The following is a 22,733-nucleotide window of genomic DNA, read 5'->3' on the forward strand; positions in this document are numbered from 1 at the left end:
AAGATCCTGATTTCAGTTTCTTTAGGTACCTACTCAGAAGTGGAATTGTTGGATCACATGGTAGTTCTATTTTTAATTTATTGAGGAACTTACGTACTGTTTTCCAGTGGCTGCTTCAGTTTACATTGCCATCAGCAGTGTAGAAGGGTTCCCTTTTCTCCACATTCTGAACAATTGTTATCTTTTGAGTTTTGATAATAGCCATTCTAAAAGATGTGAGATGATATCTCATTGTGGTTTTGATTTGCGTTTCTCTGATGATCGGTAACGTTGGACATCTTTTCATGTGCCTGTTGCTCATTTGTATGTCCTCTTTGAAGAGAGGTCTATTCAAGTCCTTTGGTCATTTTTAAATCAGATTCTTTTTCCTTTTAGTTTTAAGAGTTTCTTAATATATTTTGGATAGTAACCTTTTGTCAGCTACATGGTTTGCAAATAGTTTCTCCCACTCCATAAGTTACCTTTTCATTTTGTTGATTGTTTTCTTTGCTGTGCAGAAGCGTTTTAGTTTGGTGTAATTCCACTTGTCTGTTTTTGTTTTTGTTGCCTGTGTCCGGTTTTTTTCTTTTTTCTGAAGTTCCAGGAGTAGAATTTAGGCATAATTTTGCTTTAGCTGCTATAAAATTTAAACTTAGTTTGTAAATATGGTGAGACTTGTCTAACAAATGTTTATTGATTATTGACTGTGCAAGTTACTACCTTGGGATTAGGAATTGAAAAGGGTAAGGAGAGAGGAATGAGACAAATTCTCTATTTCTAGGGACATTATAACTCAATAGGTGGCAATTAGGATAGAAAACTATCAAAATATAATTAATACTAAGTAAAGGCATTTTGTATTAGGAGTGAACTAATTATCCTCAAATTAATTCTTCCTAAGAGGAGCAAGGTTTCCCAAGTAAGACTGACTTATGAGTTCTCCTTCAGTAGGCCAAGGTCTGAAAGTGTGAGTATGAGAATTCAGGGAGAGATTAGCAGTAGAGTGGGGCTGTAGCAAGTGACCCATGGGCAGAATATGGTAGGAAATAATTCTAGAAAGGCAGTTTGGGATTAGGTTTTGACATCTTTCATTCTAAATAAAGAAGTTTAGACTTTATTCTCATAATGGCATGGAAGAGACTTGTGGCGAAGTGAGTGACATGAACTGATTAGCAGTGTGGGGCCTGAGTAGTGGAGTGAATGGGGGTTTATGTTATAAAGTAAATCACTCATTTATTTATTCCATGAACACTTGCTGAGTACCCAGTAGGTGCTAGTGATGCTGAATCTAATAAGACATGGCTTCTGTGATTGAAAAGCTTCTGGCCTAATGGAGGAGGTAGTGCCAAGTAGTCAGTGTCATGATAGTGATAGCAAAGGGTAGATTTAAATTAGACTAGTGGTGAGAGGTGATGATAAAAGAAAGCTGTATGGGTCAATGACACTGAGTTTTCAAGGAGAGGTTCACGCTTGCTAGACCTTTGAGATGTATGTGTACGGATATGTGCAATAGTAGTGGTGGGGAGTGTGTGGAAATTGGGTACCTCAAGTAAAGAGACATCCAGGTATAAATGCATGGACATGTGATATATGTTTAGAAGGAACGAGCACCAAATTATATCATGTAGCTGAACTGAGCTGTCTGTGGTGGGTATGGCAGGAAATGAGCCTAGAGAAGTAGGCAGAAACTAAATCATGGAAGGCCTTGGTTGGTCAATAAAGAATTTTTTACTTTAAAACTAAAAGCAGTGGAGATGTCTGAAATTCATCTAAGAAATGGGATAATCATATTTGGGCTTTAGAAAGATCATGTTGGCATCTGTAAATAGGGTCTAGCCAAACGAGGGGCAAGAAGGCTAGTGGGGAGAGTGTTGTGCTTGCCCAAGTGAGGACTAATGAGACCCTGAATTAAGGCAATAAGGGAGTGAGGTTAATGGATTGAAGAGATTTAAGGAAGTAAAAACTATAGAATCAAAAGAGGGTTTGGGTGTATCAGGCTGAATGAGAGGTTAGGTTCTGGTAGGATACTTGGTGTCTGGCCTTGAAGAAGTAGGAAGGCAGGGTGTCATGCACTGGGGTAGGAAATGGAGATAAGGAAGAGAGTTTGGGGAGAAAAATGCTAAATTTAAGATTGGACATGTTGGGTTTGAAGGTGCTTATGGGCCATAGTTCTGTAGCCATAAATGGTGCCCTGAGGAACCGTGGCATTTAAGAGTGGGAAAGAAGGGACCATGGGGGGAGGAGGGAAGAAAATCAATAGCATGGTGTCCCAGGAGTAAAGGAGGACACAGTGTCACAGATGTGTCGGTGAGCAGCAGTACCACGTATGACGAGGACAAGGAGGGAAAGAGCAGCAGCGTGCGTGGAGCTCATTGGAGACTTTAGAGAGAAGTGCGGTGGACACAGCAACTGGACTGCTGAAGCTGAGAAGTACAGGTGACAGAGGAAGTGGCAAATTTTCTTTCTTTCTTTTTTTTTTTTTTATAGAAACATGGATTCCCAACAAATCATTGCCATTGATATGGCATTTTGCAAGATGATATTTAAATATGTCTGTGCTAATAGATGCTTGCCGGGGCTGTGCCCACGACAGCCTCCCTAACCTGAACTTGACTCTCTCCTCTGGTCTTCTAATACAAGGCAGCCAGATGAGCTGGAAGGATGAGGCCCAGCCTCCGGAATGGATTAAGCACTTGGAGAGGGCAGTGAAAATAAAGAAACGTTTTGCTGCAAGCAGAACAAAGCACATGAAGTGGGCAATTTAAGCATTTGGTTCAAATCAAGGAGCAACAATGCTAAAGAATGGGTAGAGAGGGACCCAGAAACGGGAAACCTTGACAGACCAGACCAAGTGTCCCAAAAATATGACAACGCTTTTGAGATTAAATGCTAGTTCATGTCTGAGTAACACAAAACCAGTAGGCTGTGTGACTTTATCATTCTTATATAGGAATTCTGGGAAAAACCCGAGGGGTTCTCTCTCTGGGTTAGATAAGGCTGCCTGCCCGCAGGCGTGTGAATAATAATAAACATGTATGCTCTTCGACACATTTACTAAATGATAAGCTTCTGGATGCCAGGAAACCTGGGAGAGCTGGGTTTGTTTTTTGAAAAATAGTCACCGTCATGTTTTTGATAATCAAAAATACAGGCTTATTGGAAAAAAAGAGAAACGTTTAATTACCGAAATGTATAGAAAGTGAAAGTTTCCCATAACCAACCACCCCCATAACCACTGTTACTCAGTATATCTATACAATTTATCAGGTTTTTACAAAAATAGGATACTACTAGATATGTTTTGTGACTTTGTGATCTCAGTTGAGGTCTTTTATGTCAAAACATTGAGACAATTTTCAGTCCTCATCTTTCTCCTTAATAAACCAACAAAAATAAAACTTGTATTCCATAGTGTACAGATTAGTGGAATTATTTTAACAAATTCCTGTCAATAGATCTGTGAGTTGTTTCCAGTCTTCCACCATTTCAGACAGACTGTAATAAGTATTCTTGTGTGTGTGTGGGGGGGGGGCGTTTCTATTGGATATATGTCTAGGGGTCAAATCACATCTATTTCTAAAAATGCATATATAAAAAAATCTGCATGTTTTGCTAAACTGCCCTGGGATAGCCGTTAAAGGAGCTGAAAACAGTACCTGTAGCAAGGGTTCTTATCTTGGATGACATGAACTGTGGATGTGATCCGAGTGTTCATGAACTTCAGTGAGGAAAAAATTAGCGTCTTCATTTTCTGTACTAGCCTCTAACTGAAATTTAGCTCTCCTTTCAATGACTAAAGATGACAAGAAACCATAATAGGAGTAGCAGGAGCTGTGATGGTCACTAATAGGAACCACAGTTCTTTTCATTGCTGTTGCCAATATCTTGGAATATTGCTTATTCTTTTCACTATTTTAAAATTATGGTAGTTATAATTCCTGCCAGTATGTCTTGTCATTTAGTGTGTTTTAAAAGAAGATGTATTTCTGTATCACAGATTTTTTTTAAATGGGTAAATGCATTTCAGTATATTTTCCTGCTTTTGTAATATTATGTAGTTTATGTTTTTAAAAGCATTATTAGGACAGATAGTCCACAATCTTCACCAGACTGTCAGAATCAGAATTTGAAGAAGGTTCAAATTCCCATGACTTAGAGGCACTATGTAAGAAACGAGAATTATAATAGAAATAGTAGAAAACACTTAAGATGCTATGATGTGCTAGATGTGCTATACATAATACATAATAATAATTATTATGTATTATGTATAGCAACATATTTAATCTTTACAACAACCCAATTAGGGAAGTAATCTGACTGGTTTCATTTTACAGGCAAAGAAAATAAGGCACAGAGAGGTTATTGTGTCCAGCGTCACATCACTAAGCCAGTTGTGCAGCCAGGCAGCAACTGCAGCAGCACACGTCAGGGTCTGTGTACTTTACCTACCTGGATAAGCTGGATAGTAGAAAAATCACCTGGATATGTAATATGGCAGAGTCACTTTATCTGGTCATCTTGACTTCACACCCTGACCTGAGAAATAGGATTCCACACATGCACATTTACCTACTTTATTTACAGAAACAAAGGGGCAGGATAAATAAAGGAACTAATCAAGAGATCACAGACTCTGGTTCTGAATATAGTTGATATCTTCTTACCTACAATGACGCTCATTTACTCATAAATTCATTTATTCTACAAATATTCTGAGCCCTTAGTGTTCCAGGTACTTTCCCAGGCATTGGGGATGTAGCATAGATTCAGAAAGATGCAGTTCTAGCCTTTCTGGATCCCACACTTTGCTGAGAAAAGCGAGACAGAAAGCATCCACAGAGACAAATGAAATAAACAGGATCATTTCATAGAGACGTGAGTGCTGTGAAGATGATGAAGGAGGGTAGAGGGAGAGAGCAACCCAGGTGGGTGGGAGATGCAACTCCAGCTGAGCGGTCAAGGGAAGCTCTGCTGCAGGGTGACGTCCAGACTGAGATGACAGTGCTTCATTTGGAGGAGCCAAGCTCTGGGAAGATCTAGGGGACGGTGACTTTTTCCTTCCTGGTATTTTCTCCTTCAGGTCTTGGGGGAGGGAAAGGAACTTGAAAACATAAACAGGCATATACATTCTGGTAAAAAAAAAAAAAAAAGGACACCTAATAAAGGTACTTTTACTGATGAAGACCAAGGAAAAGATTTGACTATACACCAGGGCCAGAAATCTGGATCTGTGAAGGAAATTGAGACAGGATAGGGTCATGGGAGAGGAGTGGGTGGTAAGATTGGGCCACCTTCTGGGGAAGATGTCTTTAGTGACCAACTAGCAAAAGAGGGCACTTTGAAGATTCCTCTCTCACACTTTCTCAGCAGGAATTTCTCACCATCCGAGCCAGCACTTACGACTCCCTGGTGTTAGGAAAGATCTTGGGGAGGATCAAGTTGGACCTCTCCTTCGTTAGCTTTCTATTTAACCCTTTTTCAATTGATCTTTTTTTTTTTTTTTACCAGAATGTATATGCCTGTTTAAGTTTTCAAGTTCCTTTCCCTCCCCCAGGACCTGAAGGAGAAAATACCGGGAAGGGAAGACATTTTGCCAGTTACAGAATACCGATAACACACAGTCACCCCAAACAGGCAGACTCATCTCCAGAAAAGTGAGTCTGTCCACAGTTTCGAGTTTCAGTTCTCTTATGTTGTCTCACCACTGACCAATTTTCTGCCTATAGAGGGTGGATTGGCTTTAGTAGAAGTAGTTACTTCTACTGTAAATCTAAGAAAATCAAAGTAAACAGTACAGGGAAAAAGAGACTTCAGTGCAGCACAGAAGAGATAAATACAACCCAGGTGGCAGAGGTATGGGCTTAGACTCACAAAATGATTAGCTTACTTTCAACTTTGCAGAAAGTCTGCAGGTGCCGAGGGAAGAGATGCTGAATATCTTCTCTGGGGAATACAGGTTCCTGAGTGGATTCACACCATTCCCAGGAGTGCCCTAATGAGCTGGTCCTGGAGGCACATGCTGTCTGTGGTTCTTTAAATCCTCAAGGCAATTTTCAAAAGGGAAGCAAGTTTCACCCCAAGTCTTAAACTAATTTGAATGATCAATAGGCACACGAAAAAATGCTCAGTATCACTAATTATCAGAGAAATGCAAATCAAAACTACAATGAGGTATCACCTCAGACCAGTCAAATGGCCATCATTCAAAAATCCACAAATGACAAATGCTGGGGAGGCTGTGGAGAAAAGGAAACCCTCCTACACTGCTGGTGGGAATGCAGTTTGGTGCAGCCACTGTGGGAAACTGTATGGAGATTCCTCAAAAGACTAGGAATAGACTTACCGTATGACCCAGGAATCCCGCTCCTGGGCATATATCCAGAAGGAACCCTACTTCAGGATGACACCTGCACCCCAATGTTCATAGCAGGATTATTTACAATAGCCAAGACATGGAAACAGCCTAAATATCCATCAACAGATGACTGGATAAAGAAGAGGTGGTATATTTATACAATGGAATACTATTCAGCCATAAAAACTGACAACATAATGCCTTTTGCAGCAACATGGATGTTCCTGGAGAATGTCATTCTAAGTGTGAAGTAAGCCAGAAAGAGAAAGGAAAATACCATATGAGATCGCTCATATGTGGAATCTAAAACAAACAAACAAAACAAAGAAAGCATAAATACAAAACAGAAATAGATTCATAGACATAGAATACAAACTTATGGTTGCCAAGAGGGCAGGGGTGGGAAGGGATAGACTGGGATTTCAAAATTGTAGAATAGATAAACAAAATTATACTGTATAGCAAAGGGAAATATATACAAGATCTTATGGTAGCTCACAGAGAAAAAACCGTGACAGTGAATATATGTATGTTCATGTATAACTGAAAAATTGTGCTCTACACTGGAATTTGACACAACATTGTAAAATGATTATAAATCAATAAAAAATGTTAAAAAAAAAAAAAGAACATTTTCTGCCCTTCTAACACAGTGTAAAATTCCCTCCTCCTCTCACACAGATTTTCAAATGGTCATCTTCAGTGTCTTAGAGGAACACTAACTTAAATAGAGGAGAGGGAAGAGAAGGCAGAATGACTCAAATAATGAAATAGGCCCTACCAAGCAGGAAAAGAAGAGGTCATTGGATGGGGACGAAGAATCGTAGAGAAACTCCTGTAATCACAGTCTGCTCATTTCAGAATTTTACCTATTTTTAAAGACTCTTCTAGCTAGACAGAAAGATCCTACTTAGTCTCCTTTCCATCCATTTTTGTGAGGTCAGTCACTCAATGATATAAACCAGTCTTGATCTCCTTGGAAAAGGTTTAAAAAATATATATGATTAAGTCCAAGACCATTGGGTCAGGGATACTGAGCTTGAAGCTCATACCTAAGGACACCTAATAAATATACTTTTACTGATGAAGACCAAGGAAAAGATTTGATTCTAGGTGTTGAGACCATTGAAAACTGTTCTAGGTTTTTGAGTTAAGTTCTCGTTAGCAGCAGTACCATGCCTGCCTGTCTTCCTGGTAGTATCATGTCTATGCCTGAATGATATTTTGATTTTATTTTGCACCACATTAATCTGTTTAGGAAATGAATGTATACATATGACATCATTGATGCAAAAATAAAAGATACTTCGCCCTTCCTGAACTTTAAATCAAATTAATGAATGTATGGCTCAGTAATTCCCAGATGCTAGAGATCCTTTAGAGAGTAAGTCAGGTGAATTTCTTTCAGAGTATCTGTTCTCAATCATGGTGCTTTGCCTAGTGGCCCAGTTAGATTCCCCATCTTCTCCCAAGACAACTGTGCCAGCCCCACTTCCTTGGTCTTCCACTCAGTTCTCTGAAGTTAACAGGACAGCCTCTCAGTCTTTTTTGTTTTATATTTGTGTTAGCAAAAAGTATTCACCATCCTAAGTCCCTTCCCATTTTTCCTACTATATTTCAGGAAATAGAAATATAGCAAGATCAGTGGCAATGGATGCCTTTCTGTTGACTTAGAGAATAACTACTTTCCCAAGGGAGTCATCAAATACGAATTTGCCAGACGACACTAAGATTCTGTACAAAAACTATTTTTGGCACATAAACATTTCATTGCATGACAGTGCAAGTAGATAATTTATCCAGTACACAGCCCACAAATTATTCTTAAACTGACCGGGGTTTAACCTTTTGAAGGAGTTCACGAAAAATACAAAAATTCAAGTGGTCACTGATGAAACCACAGACATGTAGAGCCAGAGAGGAAAGATTTTAAAATTCACCAGTACTTCATGCAGAATGGAACAGGAAGATTCAGACATGCGAGAGAATGCCATTTTAAAACTAAGGGCTGGTTTGAAAAGGAACGAGATGATAATAAAAATATTAATTGATGAGTCTGTGTTAAAATAACGAAGTTTAGAGCAGCAAATCTGATATGGGCAGGGGATCACACAGCACGACAAGAGAACGGAGGTGCTGAGTGAGCTTCACCTGTTTTTTGAAAGCACGGAGGGAAATGGAAAAGCTAATTTGGGCTTTTGCTAAACAAAAGCCATAGAGTGAAGGAAATATCTCAATCTCCTCATTTTATTGATGAGAAAATGGAGGTCTGGGGAGCTTGAATGACTTACTCAGGTTACACAGGAACTTTACGACAGACTCCAAATAAGACTCTGGTCCCCTGGCTCCAGCCCAGGTTTCTTACTGCATATATCACTGCATCTCTCCAGCCCTTTCCTTTCATTTGGCATTAGTGCTTTTACCCCATGATACCATTTTCTTTGACTCTCCTTCCCTAGTTGTGTGACCCACAGATAACTTGAGACACTTAACTCCACCTGACTTTCTCTGAGCCTGGTTCTTGTTTTGTTTTTTTTTTTTTAAACATTTTTTATTAATTTAAAATCATTTTACAATGTTGTGTCAAATTCCAGTGTTCACAATTTTTCAGTTATACATGAACATACATATATTCATTGTCACATTTTTTTCTCTGTGAGCTACTGTAAGATTTTGTGTATATTTCCCTGTGCTATACAGTATAATCTTGTTTATCTATTCTACAATTTTGAAATCCCAGTCTATCCCTTCCCACCCTCCACCCCCTTGGCAACCACAAGTTTGTATTCTATGTCTATGAGTCTATTTCTGTTTTGTATTTACGCTTTGTTTTTTTGTTTTTGTTTTTGTTTTTTAGATTCCACATATGAGCGATCTCATATGGTATTTTCCTTTCTCTTTCTGGCTTACTTCACTTAGAACTACATTCTCCAGGAGCATCCATGTTGCTTGAGCCTGGTTCTTATATAAGGATTGCATTCTGGTACTCAAAGTATTTAAAAGAGCAGTGGAGTTAGTGAGAAGAATGAGGTCCAAATCACTCACCAGCCAAGTTGAATAAACAATTACCATTCTAAGCATAGTTTGCTTAATTATTAAATGAGCATAATTTATTATCCCTATATACCTCAATGACTAGGATCAAGAAAGAACTGAATAATTCCTAATGCAGAAATAGTAACAGAGTAAAAAATTGCCCAGGACTTCTGAATAGCTTACAGTCTCTCATTTTCTTATCATGCCCAGAATATAAAGCACATGGTAACTAAAATAATTAAAGAAAAAAGTTATATATGAATATAGAAATTTCCATAAATAAATGAAGTTCATCATAGGCAATTAATAAATGACAATATTAGCTATAACTCAAAAGACCAAGGTGCTCTCCTAAAAACATTTTAAGTCTGAATGAGATTTGCGATTTAAACCAAATAAAGTATCAGGTCTTGAGAATAGATGCCCTGATGATTATAGTCTAATTCCAGGTTTTTAAACATTTACTTATGTGTCTATTTACTAGATACCTATCAGAGTATCTAGTATATACTGCGTGCTCAGCATATATTTGGTGAATTTATATAAATTAAAATCAAACTCAAAAGAGCTTTTTAATGATGGCCATTCTGACTGGTGTGAGGTGATATATATACCTCATTGTAGTTTTGATTTGCATTTCTCGTTAATTAGCGATATTAGGCATTTTTTATGTGTCTATTGGCCATTTGTATGTCTTCATTGGAGAATTGCTTGTTTAGGTCTTCCCTGCCCATTTTTGGATTGGGTTGTTTATTTATTTTTTTTATTATTAAGTTGTATGAGCTGTTTGTATATTCTGGAAATTAAACCTTATCAGTCACATCATTTGCAAATATTTTCTCCCATTCCATAGGTTGTCTGTTTGTTTTGCTTATGTTTTCTTTTGCTGTGCAAAACCTTATAGGTTTAATTAGGTCCCATTGGTTAATTTTTGCTTTTATTTCTATTGCCTGGGTAGACTGCCCTAAGAGAATATTGCTAAGATTTATGTCAGAGACTGTTTTCCCTACATTTTCTTCTAGGAGGTTTACAGTGTCTTGTCTTACGTTTAAGTCTTTAACCCATTTTGAGTTTATTTTTTCTGTGGTGTGAGGGAATGTTCTAACTTCATTGATTTACATGCAGCTGTCCAGGTTTCCCAACACCACTTGTTGAAGACACTGTCTTTTCTCCATTGTATGTTCTTGTTTCCTTTGTCAAAGATTAATTGACCGTAAGTGTGTGGATTTGTTTCTGTGCTCTCTAATCTGTTCCACTGATCCATATGTCTGTTTTGTGCCAAAACCACACTGTTTTGATCACTATAGCCCTGTAGTATTGTCTGAAGTCTGGGACGGTCGTTGCTCCAGCGCTGTTCTTTTTCTTTAGTATTGCTTTGGCAATTCTGGGTCTTAGGTGATTCCATATAAACTTGACGATTATTTGTTCTGGTTCTTTGAAAAATGTCCTGAGTAATTTGGTAGGGATTGCATTGTTATTCTTTGCATAGTCATGTATTTTTGTTTGTTTGTTTAGCAACTTAGCTGAACTCTTTAAGGTCTTCCCTCTACAGTGGGCAAAAAACTCTTATGTCCTTGCTTAATTTTTTTTTTTTCTTTTAGCTTGGCTACCTAAGGATTGCTCCTACTTAAGTATAAGCCATTAATTTGTCAAAAATTATGCTTAAGCCTCCTTGGCCAGTTAGAGGTCTCCATTTTACCATTGGATATATGTGTGGCTTGGAGGATGCTATAATGATTCAGGGAGTTTACATTTTTGCCCCCACACTCAACCAGAAACTAGTGGCTTGGATTTTTTTCTCTCCACTTACTACTGAAAGGGCTTTGGATATGCACACAGTCTTCCAGACTGCCAGGGGTGGAAAATGATTTTGTTTTTAAGCCTGGCTTCCTAGGATTTGCCTCTGGGTCTTCATAGTTTATTGTTTATTCAGTTTTGGTCAGAGGTTGTGTTTGTGCCTCTAGTGCCAGTGAAACTTTCACCTTTTGTTGATTGGTCTTTGTGCAGCTTGAGGGAATGTTTTTACGTCTGCCTCAAGTCCTGCTCTGATGTTCCTAAGTGGGTGTGGCCTGATGCATGTGCACAGTCTTCCTGAACCCCAGAGTTGACTGCAGTCCCAGGGTTACAGTCTCCTTGGCTGTTTGTTTCCCTGGGTCTCTCTGTTAAACTTCTGATTGTTCTGCCATTTTGCTTGTTTCTACTATTATGAAGATACAATGCCCATTCAGTTATTCTCCACCAAGATCTTCATCAACTTTGACAATGCCGTGAGGGCTAACATTCTCCAAATGCTGCTACAAATATTCTTAGTCCCTTCAGGCAGAGCTGGGGAACTTTGTCCTTTTAGCATACATCTCCCTGCTGGGCAGAACCTCTGCACTCATGAACCAGAGCTGGGGGTGTCCCCCTTTCTCCAGAAGTGTTGTCCTCGTCTATAAGCAGGTGCTTGGGGGAAATTTTAGTCCCTGATCTTGTCAGCTTGGCCCTCCTGGTGTAGAACATCTGCTCTAAAGGCAAGTTGGTGTAAGGGCAGTGGGCTCCCCCAATTTTTAGCCTCCCACGCCTAGAGTAGCACTTCCACCCCATGCATGAGGGTTGAGATGAGGAAGGGAGCTCTAATCCTCTCAGATCTGCCTGCCTGGAACAGAACTTTTGCAACATGGGGTTGAGATGGATGAGAAATACAGGCAGCCTGAGCCTCCCAGGATAAAACCATAGTCCTAAACTGGGAGCTGTGGGAAGAGGGAGCTCTGCCTTCTTGCTTCCATACTACTCAGGATGGAACTTCTGTAATACAGAAGTGAGGAGTAGGGGCAGTAACAGAGGGAGTCCTAGCTCAGGTGCTAAAGTTTCTTGTTGTTCTTGCCAAGAGGTCATGGATTTTTTTTTTATCAAATATTTCTCCATTTGCTGAATGCCCTTAGGACAATTTCCAGAGATTTTAAATAATTGTTTTTTTTGTTGTTGTTCTTGTTGTTTGATTGTTTTTGGTTTTTTTAGTAATTTTGTCTAGTTATATCCTTTTTTGTTGGGGAAAGTCTTCTGTGCTCCTCACTCCAGTATTCTGGAAGTTGGCTCTTGTCTCTTATTTTTTTAACCAAATAAATGTGCTTTTGACCTTTTGTTATTAATAATAATATTCATGGGAAAGTGACTTCTGTGTCTCTTTTGAGTGGCAATGTTCTTTACACGTGCAAGATAATCTATATTATCTAGGAAAAAAGAACAAACTGATCAAATAGGTACTGATTTAAAAGTGAGGAAGCAGCAATAAAGAAAGACTAAATTTCTTAGAGCTCTGAATTTCTGTGAACTCATATTTGAATTAATGCTTTCCCTTTTGGCTCTTGGCAGATCACACAGTCTGTTGGGTACCTCATTCATTCAGGTGAGGATGATGATCCTGAGCTGTAATTTTGAAGACTAATGGAGGAGTTAATGTAGGGTTGTTGAAAGATGGTGAAATACAAACTGACTTAGATTCAAAACCTGGGCTCTGTCATTTATTGTGAGCATTATGTCAAGTTATTTATCCTTTTTAGGCCTCTGGATTTTTTTTAATATGTAAAATGAGAGCAATAACAATAATTTCAATCAAATATTGGTATTAAATAAAGTAATTTATACATGTGCCTAGTACATTGTTTTCCACAGAGTCAAATGAAGGTTGCAAATTATTACTATTTTTATTATTGGGTATTATAAGATGAATATTAAGAATAGTGAGAAATCATTTTGGTAGTAAATCATATAAATACTCCAACACCATCAGTTAGGATGCTTTGGCTGCAAGTAACAGAAAAATCAGCTCATAAATTTCTTTCTTACAAGAAGTCTAGAGGGAGAGGAGTGTCAAGGTTGGTTAAGTTAAAAGCTCATAGGTGTCATCAGGAGCCAGATGTATTCAGTCTTTCGGCTCTTCCATCCTCAGAGTTTTCCTTGTTGTCTTAGATTGATTCTTGTCAAGGTGCAGGGTGGCAGCTACAATTCCAGGCATCACATGCAGGACGCAGTCTCCATAAGCTGACAAGAAAATGGCTCTGTCTTTCATTCTTCTTTAAGAACAAAGACAACTCTTCCAAAAAGTCCCTAGGAGGCTTCCCCTCAGATCTCATAAACCACAGTTGTGTCATACACCCATTTTTAATAGATCATTGATAAAAGGATTGAGATTACCACCATTGGCTTCAAGATTAATAAAGATTTACCCCTCTTCTTCATTTTAGTAGAGAGGTTCAACCACTCTGAAAACAGATGGTATTCTAATACTTGAACACAGTTGGGTTTCTATAGTCAAGGAAGAAGAGGAGAAAGGATCTGGGTAGACAATAGCATCTCTTACATCTATGCTAGGAATTAGGGGACTTAGAGATGAACAAGCTACTTTATCTGCGAGGAAATTATATTTGTTAATAATATCATGACTATGATTATTCATGCTAACTGATATGCTGCCCTGTTAATGTTTTTTAAAGCCATGAGTTTAAAAGAAAATGAAACATTAACTAAACTTGTTGACTTTCATACAAACTCATCTCACTTCCTTCATTCTGACCAAGACATTCTGTTTAGCCAGCATCACAGATATAATCAAACTGCTGGAAAACAATAAAGGGAAATTTGAAAACTGTCCCTCAGTGATGGGAAAGTAGCACCAATACCTAGAAAAGTTAAATTTATTTTATCTGTAAAGAAACTAATTCATGTTGATCTGAAGAATCATCAATTGATATTCTAGACTGTTTTGAAGTTATCATTCAAGGTCTGTCTAGTGGTTCAGACCTTCCAAGTTTCTGCCCACAGAGAAACACATTCTGTCAGGTAGGCATTTGAAAGTTTTGCGGAAAAGAATAATGGAGATTTAGTTCTGTTTTGAATGAGCACTTAGGAAAGTCCATTCTTGACTAGAGTTGAGAGTAGAGAATACAGTTGAAAGTGGTTTTAACTTTAGTATCTCATACTTGATAGTAGAATGGAGAGAGAAGTGCCAGTGTCTAGATTTATGAAGTATATATTATTTGTCCATGTTTCCTATATTTCTTCATTCAACAAATTACAGCGAAGCAGCTAATATATGCTCCATGTTTCGGTAGGAAGTGATGAATCCCACAAAGTAAAAACTCTTCAAGGACTTTAATATAAACATATTGTTATGTTACAAAAAAAGCAAATAAGACAGTTCATGCTATAGGACTTCAGCAGAAAGAAAACAATAAACAAGAGACTCAGTGAAGAAAGATGACACAGATGTAATGTAATAATGACACGTTGCATGCACATTGACACATATTCATCAAATGTTTATTGGGTCCTTGCTAAATGGAAGATACTATGCTAAAAAGATACAAAGGGAAATAAAGCTTTCCTGTGCTCAAAGAAATTACAAGATCACAAAAGAGATGCTATGTATACTTAAAGTAGTACAAACAAAAAAAGAAAAAAATCTAATATCTTTTAATAAAAATAGCAAATGTATACATAGGGTAGCTCCTGGCATATAATAGCCCTAAGCACTTTACATATCCTAACTCATTTAAAGTTCACAAACTTCGCTAAAGTAGGTACCGTTATTATCCTCATATCACAAAGGAGGAAACTGAGGTACAGAAATAACTTGCCCATGGTTGCAAAGCTAGAAAGTGGGGGAAATGGGACTAAAGCCCAGGCAGTCTGGCTCCAGACACTGTGCGGGGTACATGGTGCTTCATAATTACATGTAAGGTAACTTCACAAAATTTGTATATAACACGAACAAGATAGAGAATTTGGCATCAAAAGGAAGATATGAAGCAAATATTTGGAATGTTCAGAGAAATGAGATACTGTTTTTAGTTCAAAGGATAAAATATCCCTTTCTGGAAGGGAGAGCATTTGGAAGATATGAAGGACTTAGGCGTGAAGAATTTAGGTGAGGATGGGCTTTGTGGGAAAGTAATAGAGGTGGGAAAGCACAGAGTGTAAGAGAATGATTTTTTTTAGTTCTGTTGGAATATAGTTGGATGTAGGAGACTTACTGAAAGTTAAAGTGGAAAGAACCGTGAACTGTTAGGGCTGGCGGTGCCTTAAACATCAGTCAGTCTAGCTCCTAAATTTACTAACAAAGAAAATGAAACCCAGAGAGAAAATGATGGGAGCATCATCCTAGAGGGGCTGTGACTGGCACAGCCAGGACCAGAGCTCTGTTCTGACTTGCAGGCCAGGAGTTTTCCTATTCCACCAAATTACAGGAGCAGATCATAGAGAGATTTTATATGTAAGTATCAGTAAACTTCTAAAGGATTTTGAGTAGGGAAAGAAGGCTTGAGTTTGAATCCCGACTCCCTAACCTGCCAATTGTGTGATTGGAGGATTTTACTTAAACTCTTTAAACTCAGTAGTTTCATCTGAAAAATGGGGATAATAAAATGCTTATATCATAAGGTTGCTTTGAGAAGTCAACGAGGTGCCTTACACATAGTAAGTGCTAAATAAAACATAAAATCAAATTTTCTTCCTCCCTCTTCCTCTACGTTTTTTTCGTTCCCTTTTTTAAAATTTTTTTTTGGTAAATTTTATTTCCTTTCCCCTACTCCTCTTTTTATTTCTCTTCCTCTATCAGACAGGAAGATGAGAAAAGGCAGGCACTGACCCGCCCCACACCCATCTGCAGTGCTCCTACGCAGGGTCAGGGTCTGTACCTCTTGGCATGGAGTTTGTCTTGGAAGTATGCTCTGACAAGCTCATGACAGATGAGAAGTGCCAGAATGCCCATAACCCACCAGAGATGCCCTCAAGCAATGACTGAAGGAATTAGGCTGAAGAAATTCATTAGCTTCTTCCTTGTCACACAGGTAAGATTCCTCTGAGGTACACGTTCCCTAGGGTTTCCCCACAGAGTCGACCTCCCATCCCCTCCCAGATAGCACACCCTTCATTGGCTGCATTCCCTTCCCTAACTCACTTCCTCATTCCCCTTTCAACCTTTCAAATAAACTACTGGCACAGGACTATTCGCCTGCTTTCGGGGGATTCCGTGCTAAGGTGGGATGAGATCATAAATGATGGAACTAGGTCCTAGAAGGTCAAGGACAAATGCAAATAAAAGTATAGATTCTCCTGGTCCAGAAGGGGGAAAAAAAGGACATTTTACCGGGTTAGACCTGGCAATTTACTGAGAGCCAAGCTGACTCTCTTGCCTATGTCATCCTGTCCCCTCATCGTTTCTTGACGTTCCAGACCTGAACAGCTTAATCTCAGAAGTCTCATTATAAAGTCTACTGGGAAATCCTGAATGGCCCTGCTCCTTCCCAAGGCTGATAATCTTGCTGGCTTTTTGATAGTAGAATGAGGAGGAGGAAGCCACCAATGCTAACATGCACCATGATTCTGGGAACAAGGGTATTCCCAATACACAGACACCAATAACTGTCATTTTCAGAATTACTGTGGTGGTGCTGGTGACAAAGGCAGCCCAGAGTAGTTGCCTGCTTATCTAGACAACAGTGAGTTTTCTGGAACTTTGGAGATGGGCCTCGGCCAGGAAGAGGCTTTTCTCTGAGACTGCACAAGCTTTGCCAGCAAAAACAGAGTCTTGTAGCCTAGCCTCACCCTTGTACCTGGGAGAGTGCTGCCTTGAACAGGGCAAGGCTGGTCTTTGTTCTCTGCTTAGTGTCTACAGCTACATACCTCCATCTCCTAGTTAGACCTTCTTTGTGCTATAAGCCAGAATCCAAGAGAAGCTGTTGTGCACAAGGCAGACAGCAGGAAGGGATCTTGAGCAGACTCCCATGAAAATTATCTTTAAAAGTCGAGAGCACTGGGAGAATGAAACCAACTGATGCCCAAAAGGACCTTTTAACATTCTAGGGAAACAGAGACTTGCAAGTTTCGGGGATTGTTAAGGCTAGACTTTCTGATGAGGTTATCACAAATATGACCTCTGTGGCCAGATGGCAATTAAGCCCTTTTCATGCATTAAACACCTAGACCACGTAAATAATGTGAGAAACAGCTTTCTAACATGTTGAGATTTGGAATATGACTTGTGTTTGAAAGTTAAAATGGTGGTACAAATATGGGCAAATTGAAGATAGATGATTTTCTAAAAATCAATTGATTGAAAGCAATTGTTAAAATCAGGATATTGGTCAAAAATGGATATTTCCAATCTCAGCAACCTTTCAGTCAATGATGCTCACCATTTGACTATAAAGATTTCTTGTTCACCAAAGGGTGTAGCACTCACCATGTATTGAGTGCTTAGGGTGAATGGTACAAAAATGTCTATGATTATTGGAAAACTAAATTAATAAAAAATCTTTAAAGTATTTCCAATTTCTTTGTTTATCATTCCAGTCTTAAAACAACATATTAGACCATAATGCTGTTTCCAAAATTATTTGACAAAAAGAAAAAAAAAAGAGTTTACTTTGGGTAATTTATTTAAACAAAGAAATATTATTTTATAATTCCTGAAAATATTAACCAATGAATTCAAAATAATTTTATAAGAGTTGAAAAATAAACTAAAAATACTAACATATAAATTAATATTTACAAACAAGTGCAAGAAAAATGATTCCCTAACCAAAAACTTTGTGAAGAAAAGACTAAAATAAATTGTAGCAGAAAAAAATTGAAAAACAGCCTCATGATATACAGAAATTCCATTTTTTTTAAAGCAGTGACTGGAAAGGTTCTTGTTTTCAGCCAACTTGTGGTGTTAACCAATTTTAGAGAAAATCACTTAAACAGAGAAGTTTTAGTCATAAAATCTATACAAGGCAGTCACTCATTTCACCTGGTGTTGATACAAGATCAAGTGACTTCCATGTGCATGATTTCCAAAATGATTTAGTTAAAGCTAGAAATGAAGACCTTGGGGTGATGATTGATGGATGGGAATCTTCATTCCCTTATCTGGTGGGCTGTGCCTTTGGATGTCCCTGCGTTTCAGGGTAGCACATGCAGTATTATAGTAGGTGATTACTTGACTGTTGGGCAGAGAGGGCATTAACATGCTAGAGGAATGCTCCTTAAAGCAAGGCTCTTCATCATGATTTCCTGCAGTCGTCCAATCAACCCTGAACAGATGATGCAAGGGAAACCCTCTGGCATGCTTTAGTACCAAAGATTTTGGTACTGTGGTCTGTGGACTGTTCCTGAAGGACAGTGGTAAGAAGTAAATCATAATAAAGCATCATAGTGAACAAAAGAGTCTGCACAAGTCACAGAACACACCTGGGTTTGTCAAACAACCATATGATTTGTGTTCCAGATTCTTTTGATGGAGACAGAGGTGCAAGGTTGCTTACCTTGAAGAGCAAGGGACAGAGGCAGAGACCTGAGACATCTTCATAGATCATTATGATATTTAGTTCCCTCAGGCTCAGTAAAACCCAAACTAGGAAAGGACATCTGGTCAAATTCTTTGCAAATTCTGAGTCAAAACCCTTGTGACTAGTACTGTACATTTCATATTACTAAATTAGAGCCTATAGGAGGTTTTATGACTGGTTCTTAGCAAAAAGATCAAAGAATGTCCTTTCATCTGCCAGTGCTAACTGAAAAGGCAGTAGCTTTTTATAAGCAAAAGCAGCTGTATTTCCTGAAGGGTGCCTTTGACATTTGAAACTCGGCATTAGAAACCTAGATGTATCCGGTGAAAAACAATCTGTGAGCTGCAAAGCTGCAAAACAGTTTTGTGGATCATTCAGTGAAGTCATTTCTTGAACTGGTCTTCATTAGTGCTGTGAAATTGACAAGATTGCTCTGTTTGGGTGTTTTCTTTCTGTTTTCTATTCTTTTGAATGCTGATGTATTAGGTTTTCCATAAACTGAAACTTTCAGTGATAGGAATGTAATTACCATGGCTTTTATATTTGCTAAATTTTCTGCTTAAAAAAAAAATTATGAGGGTAATGAATGCTTGGTGTAATAGTCAAACAAATACAAGTGAATAAAATATTGTTTCCCTTGCAGTGAGCAATATTATCAGTTTACTCTGTATCCTTCCATACCTTTCTTAATGTCTATAAATAATGTATTAATTTGCAAACCTTGGCAGTACAGTCTTCTTATCCCTGTTCGCACTCCTTTTTCAGTGTGACTTTGTAGCTCCTCCCATCAAGAAACAGAGTCTATGTCTTTACCCTTTGGATCTGGACTTGGCAGGGGTGAGTTCTTTTGATCATTAGGGTATGACACACGTGACATTGGGAGAGCAAATGATGGAAGGCACTTGCCTTTGGGACTTGTCCTGAGCACCACACGAGTTTTGTCACATCTGCAGTGATACATAGAGATTCTCCAAATTATGAAGCAAAAGTAGTATGTAAAGAAAGGATTTCTGAGGTCTCTGGTTTAATGAGATGGGTTTTGATGAAAGTATATGAGAATACATGACCCCTGTTCTTGAAAAGCTTTTCAGTCTACCTGAAAAGACCAAAGGCATTCTAGTGGTCACCTCTCTCCTTTCTAAACTCTACTCTTTACTTCAGCCAGCGTGTTTCTCTCCCAAATCCCTGATATCTCCACGTTTGCTTGATCTTCCTCTCCTGTAGGGATTATGTAGAAGAGTGATTTGCTAAGTTAATTTACACTAACATGACAGGAATGTATTGGGTTATCCTTTTGATGTGGGTATTTGCTTTTTCAAAGAAACCTAGAGAGACTAATCAGAGCTTATTCCAAAAGCATGAATTGAAAATGATGGAATTTTAGGCCAGAAATATCTGATAGTTGAAAATTGACACACAACATCTTCCACCTCAGCCAGCCTGTCCCTAATACCTCCTCAGATACATACCTTCTTCAGAACTACTGTTCCTTACCCCAGGATTCAGTTGGCTGTAACTGGAGATAGAATAATTTTCCATTTTATCAACAGAGGTGATAAAAAGAATTGTAATATGTTTATTATTGGGATCAGGATATTGATCACTAATGTAGCCAAAGATTTTTTTATTATAAGTGACAGGAGAGAGAAAAAAAGAACACCTGACTCAGCTAAAACTATATACAAATATCTTAGCATGTTGAAGTATTAGAACCAATCAGGTCATTTTTTAAGATGTGTGAAAAATTACAATAGCATCAACTCATCGTTAACAGCACTCACAAGCCAGTTACTTCATTGCAAATATATTCATTCACTTATTTTTTAACATTTTTTATTGAGTTATAGTCATTTTACAATGTTGTGTCAAATTGCAGTGTAGAGCACAGATTTTCAGTTATACATGAACATACATACATTCGTTGTCACATTTTTTTTTCACTGTGAACTTCCACAGGATCTTGTATATATTTCCTTGTGCTATACAGTATAATCTTGTTTATCTATTCTGCATATGCCTGTCAGTATCTACAAATTTTGAACTCCCAGTCTATCCCTTCCAAACCCCCTCCCCCTTGGCAACCACAAGTTTGTATGCTGTGTCTATGAGTCTGTTTCTGTTTTGTATTTATGTTCTTTTTTATTTTAGATTCCACATATGAGCGATCTCATATGGTATTTTTCTTTCTCTTTCTGGCTTACTTCACTTAGAATGACATTCTCTAGGAACATCCATGTTGCTGCAAATGGCGTTATGTTGTCGGTTTTTATGACTGCATAGTATTCCATTGTGCAAATGTATTCATTCACTTATGAAATACTTTTGGAGTACTTATAATTTTTGGAGTACTTCTAGGCTTTGAAGATACCATGATAAAAAAGCAAACATTGTGATTTATTTTCTAGTCTTCTGCTTAAATTATGTAGGAAGGCTATTTTTGTATTGTGCTTTAATGTCATGTACAAGCACCAGGCTTTTAGTAAGTCTATATTTTTATCTCTTCAGTAACACCTACACTTAAATTTCCCCTTTTTTCCACTTTTTAAAAATCTGGATTATTTGTTCATCTCTCTTATCAGTGATACCACTTCCTTTGAAAACCCCTCAGGCCGAAGCACTGATTCTATCATAGTGTCTTCTCCTGAGCCTGGCAGGTTGGGTCTGCTTTTTCTTTGCTCACCTACAAATTCTCCTGTCTGTACCGTTAGCTTAAAAGCCTTGGTTGCACGGGAAGTCATGCCATCTAACTCTGCATACTCTTTCCTCGTAAGACTCATGCAGCTTCAGTTTCATACCCTGTGTGATTGAAGTAATGTATTATGACTTGCAACTGACTTTTTCCCCTTTTCTCACCATTTGTTGTCATTTGACTAACTGAAAGTTACTCCCAAGAACTGATAGAATCTAATAAGTGGTCCACAGTTGGTCCTCAACATCCTGCTCTATTCTTTATCCTGATTGTTTGTCTAACATCCTTATGGTTACTTTACTTTCTTCTCTAATTATCCCTTCCTCTATCATTCAACAACATATTTCCTTATGTGGACATGCCTTGGACTTGGTCAGTGCCTGAGAAAATGTGACCTTTGAAGTTTTGGACTCTGAAATTTCTCTCCTGACCACAACCGCTGTCTTTCTCATGACCACTAAACCTCATCATTGAAATAATTTTAAATTCCAGCTCCCTTGATCGGTTTTATTAATTTTACCAAGTCCCTTACTGCCTCCACTTCCTTTATATACTTCCAAGCATAGCATCTCCATAGCCCACAACTTTTCTCATCTCCCCATTACTTTGCCAAATAAAAAACATCCAGTTTATGACAATGTTCTGATTCTATTTCTGATTCAAGTTTGAAAAGGTTCGTCATGCTGTTGATTAATTCATTACAAATGTAATATCTCTCATCTCAGCCAGTCTTGCCCAATAGTTCCTTTATTCTTTCCCAGAAGCATCTGTTCTTATTCCCCCTAGAGAATACCCCAAAGTTTTCACTCTACTCAAAGTCTCAGCAGATGAGCCAAGTTCCTATTTCACTGAGAAAAGAAACACTATCACATAAAAATGTTCTTAATTCAAACCTACATCTTCACCCACGTTTCCCTCTTATTGAAATGGAATAAATATTTCTTATGAATTGCCAGGTTAATTATTCTACCTGTATTTTTGGTCCCATTTCCCCCTGCATCCTCAGAGATTTTGTTCTGTCAGTAAGTTCCATCCTTTGCATCTCCATTTCTTTCTCTCTCTCTGCATAAATTCCAACTACTCAACCCACAGGCATATTTATTATTTCCCCTTTCTGAAAACCCCTGTACCACCCAACTTTCTCCTTCCCTTCATCACCATTTATTTTCTTTCCTACCCAATTTTTTTGAAATAAGCCTTACTCACTGCCTGTTTCTTTGCCTTTCATACATCATTACCCACTCCATTTTGCCTTCTGCCTCTTTTGATCTGACCTTCCCAAAGGTCACCATTGAAAAAAATCCTATTTCCCAAATCCAATGGCTTTTTTGCTTGCTTCATTCTTTGAATCTGG

The 22,733-nt window shown here is 38.2% G+C and overlaps 1 long non-coding RNA gene across 1 annotated transcript in view; it reads left to right on the forward strand.

The window, feature by feature from the left end:
* The window catches only part of LOC135318940 (uncharacterized), a 148,864-nt gene that overhangs the window by 93,926 nt on the left and 32,205 nt on the right, over positions 1–22,733 (forward strand). The gene's annotated exons all lie outside the window — the stretch shown is intronic.

Source organism: Camelus dromedarius, chromosome 23, assembly GCF_036321535.1.
Source record: "Camelus dromedarius isolate mCamDro1 chromosome 23, mCamDro1.pat, whole genome shotgun sequence".
NCBI classification, from domain to species: domain Eukaryota; kingdom Metazoa; phylum Chordata; class Mammalia; order Artiodactyla; family Camelidae; genus Camelus; species Camelus dromedarius.